The following is a 5,152-nucleotide window of genomic DNA, read 5'->3' on the forward strand; positions in this document are numbered from 1 at the left end:
TCATATGCTACCCTTAATGCTTTTTGGATGATAATATCTCTTATATCCTTATATGATCATTCACTTGCTTGGTGATGAGTGCATGCTTTTAACTTCTATCATTTTGAGCACTCCACCAAGATGTATGTGACAGGAAAGAGTAACCCATGATCTTAACACATTGTGCATTTGCAGTCCAAAGCAAATTTTAAATAATGCACAAATTTAGGGGGAGCTCTTGCTTATCACATACTTCTCAAAGCGATGATGTTTTTCAATCTTATTATCATTTGTCGAAGCTTTGATCTATATGTTGTCATCAATTACCAAAAAGGGGGAGATTGAAAGTGCAACTATCCCTGGGTGGTTTTGGTAATTCCTAACAACATATAGCTCATTGAGCTAATGCTATTTCAAGATAAATATTTTAGGAAAGCTCAATGTTCGGCATGGCATAGATGAGAACCATGGACCCCTCAAAATGCTAAGGACAAAAGGATTGGCTCAAGCTCAAAGCACAAGACTCTACATTTTTCATTTTAGTGATCCAAAATCACATTGAGTCCATAGGAAAAGCCAATACTATTAAGAGGGGGTGAGGTGTTGCTTAATGAGTTTCTTGCTCAAAGTGCTTAGTGATATTCTCCAAAAACCCTCAACTACTTTCTCACATCCACATATGTCCCAAACCAAAATTCAAACTCGGCCCCATTGAAACTTTCTATCCGGCGCCACCGAGTTCAGTTGACATAGCCACTGCCAGAAACCCTAGTCTTTTTGGTCTCATCGATAGGGATCTCGGTCTCACCGAGATGGTATTGTAATCTCTCTGTTTCCCTTTGTAACGTTTTGGTCAAACTAAGATGAGCGACCGGTCCCACCAAGATTGCAATGCAAACTCTCTGTTTCCCTTTCATAACTTTCGGTCCAACCGAGATGAGCGAGTCGGTCCCATCAAGTTTGCCTGACCAACTCTCTGTTTGTCTAATACCAAAATCGGTCTCACTGAGTTTGTGTAATCGGTCTCACCGAGATTACGTTATGCCCTAACCCTAACGATATCGGTCCCACCGAGTTGACATGTCGGTCCCACCTAAATGCCTAATGGTCACATTATGAACTAAAGCAGTCTGACCGAGTTTCATGATTTAGTCCCACCAAGTTTGGTAAATTGTGTGTAATGGTTAGATTTTGTGTGGAGGCTATATATACCCCTCCACCCACTCTTCATTTCTGGAGAGAGCCATCAGAACATGCCTACACTTCCAACATACATTTTCTGAGAGAGAACCACCTACACTTGTGTTGAGGTCAAGATATTCCATTCCAACCACATAAATCTTGATCTCTAGCCTTCCACAAGTTGCTTTCCACTCAAATCTTCTTTCCACCAAATCCAAATCCTGTGAGAGAGAGTTGAGTGTTGGGGATACTATCATTTGAATCACAAGAGCAAGGAGTTCATCATCAACACACTATTTGTTACTTCTTGGAGAGTGGTGTCTCCTAGATTGGCTAGGTGCCACTTGGGAGCCTCCGACAAGATTGTGGAGTTGAACCAAGGAGTTTGTAAGGGTAAGGAGATCGCCTACTTCGTGAAGATCTACCCGAGTGAGGCAAGTCCTTCATGGGCGACGGCCATGGTGGGATAAACAAGGTTTCTTCTTCGTGGACCCTTCGTGGGTGGAGCCCTCCGTGGACTCGCGCAACCGTTACCCTTCGTGGGTTGAAGTCTCCATCAACATGAATGTACGATAGCACCACCTATCGGACCAGGGATAAAAATTCTCCGTGTCAACATTGCGTTTGCTTCCTCAAACTCCTCCCTTTACCATCATATGCAATGGTTTTACATTTCGCTGCTATAATCTTAGAATTGCATGTGTAGGTTGATTGCTTGACTTGTGCTAAGTTGCTAAAATCTGCCAAGAACTAAAATTGGGAAAAGGCTAGATTTTTATTTGGTCAAGTAGTCTAATCACCCCCCCCCCTCTAGACATACTTTCGATCCTACACCCATCAGTTAAATTGCCTGCGGAGGAAGATCTTGCAATTCCTGACCCAGAGGCACAGTTGGTGGCGGCTCTCCATGTTATTCCTGATTGGACTGTTCCATATTTGGCTTATATGACCCGGGGTGAGTTACCTGAGGATGAAACCTTGGCCACCAAATAAACCGGAGGTCTAAGTCAATGATTATTGTCAATGGTGAACTACACAGATGCAGAGTTACAGGAGTGTTTCAACGATGCATTTCTCCTGAGGAGGGCCGTGAAATTCTATGGGATATTCATGAAGGAGATTGTGGCCATCATGCCGGCTCTAAATCTCTAGTTGCTAAAGCTTTTCGTCAGGGGTTTTATTGGTTAACGGCTCATGATGATGCGGAAGATTTGGTCAGTAAATGTGATGGTTGTCAGAAATTTTCAAGACGAGCTCATGTGCTGGCTCAAGAATTCAGGATGATTCCAATTACTTGGCCATTTACAGTCTGGGGGCTGGATATGATTGGGCCTTTTAAAAGGTTCAAGGACAAAAAGACTCATCTCCTGGTAGCTGTTGACAAGTTTACAAAGTGGGTTGAAGCTGAGCCGGTCAGCAAATGTGATGCGACAACGACAGTTTAATTCATCAAAAAGGTGATCTTCCGCTTTGGATACCCTCATAGTATCATTACTGATAATGGTACTAATCTATCTAAGGTTGCAATGAAAGAATTCTATCAACAAGAGCATATCCGGCTTGATGTGTCATCAATGGCTCACCCCCAGTCTAATGGTCAAGCTGAAAGAGCCAATCAAGAAATGTTGAGAGGTATCAAACCCCGGCTTATGGTCCCTTTGCAGAGGACACCAGGTTGTTGGGTGGAAGAATTGCCCTTAGTGTTTTGGAGTATCAATATCACCCCAAACAAATCTACGGGTTACACGCCTTTCTTCATGGTTTACAGAGCAGAGGCGGTTCTCCCTAGTGACATACGTCATGACTCGCCCCGTGTGGCGGCTTATGTTGAAGCTGATAATGAGAAAGCACGCCAGGATGCTATTGACCTTTTGGATGAGGAGAGTGGCCTTGCGACGGCTCGTTTGGCGATTTACCAGCAATATCTGCGTCATTATCACAACGCCGGGTTAAAACCAAGACCTTTCAAGAAGGAGATTTGGTGCTCCGGCTCATCCAGGATCAAACTGACGTGCACGAGTTATCCCCACCTTGGGAAGGGCCTTTTGTGGTCAGCAAAAATCTGTACAACGTGTCATACTACCTTATCGATGTTCGAGACCACAAGGACTCATGCACGTCGGAGGAGGAGACCCACCGGCCGTGGAATATTGCTCATCTTCGGCCTTATTACACCCGAGCCACCGGCTCTTGTGATGTACATACTTTTACCAATGTATATATTATGATTAGTATAATAAAGCCGGCGTCCCTGATGATTCAAGGCCTCTATTGTTTCATTTCTGAGAATCTGAGTCTTTATTGTCGCTTCATAAGGTCACTTGGGGGCTTCCTGCTCAATGAGCATAGCTATGACTACCCTTTTGATCTGGCTTGTACGCTTTGATTGCAAAATATTTGGGGGCTTCCTGCTCATTGAGCATAGCTATGACTACCCTACTAGTCCGTCTTGTATGCATGGATAAAAATATTACGTGGGGGCTCCTTGTTAAATGAACAGAGCTTTGTTATCCCCCGTAATAGGCTTGGACGCCAGGTGTATTCACCAAAAATCCGGGTTATCCTGCCTTTGTATGCTTGCAACTCTGATCAGGTAATCCTGGAATGACTCGGTGTACTCTTGACAGTTAATCTTATAAAGACCCTGAACTTGTCAAAGTTAAAACGGCGATTGGTCATGTGAGGCCCGGAGTACAGGTTTGAATTAAGGAGTAACTCAGTGGTTGTGCATCCCTTGAATAACACTTGATGTTGAGGCTTGTCATCCTTTGAATGCCTTGTTTCTTCTGGTTTATATTGATTTTGAATCTTTTTTTGGTGATTTTTTTTGTACCATATTGATATATGGTTGAAAGTTGATTCGGGCCATGTTGCCTTGATCTTTATGATTCATATTTGAAAATATCCAGTGTTTTGCTAACCCAGCCTGGCTTTGGACGTTAAGTCTCCAGGGTATGATGATCATATGTTTGGAGTTCTGTACTCTAAAGATTTTGGGATGTTACCCTTTGCTGTCTATGGCGTTGTAAGCCGGCAGTATGAATAAATTGCACAGAGCATTATGCTCTGAGTCTGGCTTGTTACCCTTATTGCATGTGGCATGGTAAGCCGGCAATATGCATAAGTATCACAAGTATGTTATTTATTTTGTTATGATTTTATGATGTTTTGATAAACCTGCCCTGGTTATGGACGATGCAGTCACCAGTGGCTTTCATATGGGGCATTATGACCCACCTAGGGATAAACCGCCAAGGCACTTGTTCTCTGTTTGTATGCAGGGTTTATGACAACATGATCAACAAAGTTGACAATGATTGTGAGCATAAACAATGGATCATCAAATAAGATCAAACGGCTCATAAGTGTTAAGCAAATCAACATGCGCGATGGCATGGCAGATCATTGTTTTCAAGCTAGCCTATTACAAGGCATCGGACGGCCCAAAAGAATAAGTGTTTTGACACATAAAGTGTCTCAAGTGGCAGATGCTAAGCCGGCCCTTGGACTAATGATCTTGACCTTGGCGGGTAGAGGACTCCGGGTCATCTTGCACCAGTTCATCTCCTTCCTCTTCATCCGTTCGCTGGAAGTCAGGGGTGTCCCAATTGATCCCAATCAAAGCTTTGAACACAGCTTAGTCATCAATAAGTGTTGATGGGTCAATATCAGGGGCAAAAGTGTGCTTAAAAATTGGAGGAGTAAGGTCCTGGGATTCATGAACCGGCGCTTTAACCTTCTTGTTGTCAGCATCATAAACCGACTGATAATGGGACAGGTCAGTGTCTTCAGCCAGTTTGCTTGCTAAGGGGCGCATTTCTCTTGCTATTGCAGCAAAGTCCTCAGTGCTAAAAGGTGTCCCGTCCTCCTTTACACTTGGGCAGCCATTGGCCAAATCTTCCGGGTCAAGATCTGCTTGCCATGCCTTGGCCCGGGTTAGCGCCGTGATTGCACCAGCTCTAGCGGCTGATCGATTCAGATCCTCAACCCT

Source organism: Triticum dicoccoides, chromosome 6B (genome assembly GCF_002162155.2).
Source record: "Triticum dicoccoides isolate Atlit2015 ecotype Zavitan chromosome 6B, WEW_v2.0, whole genome shotgun sequence".
NCBI lineage: Eukaryota > Viridiplantae > Streptophyta > Magnoliopsida > Poales > Poaceae > Triticum > Triticum dicoccoides.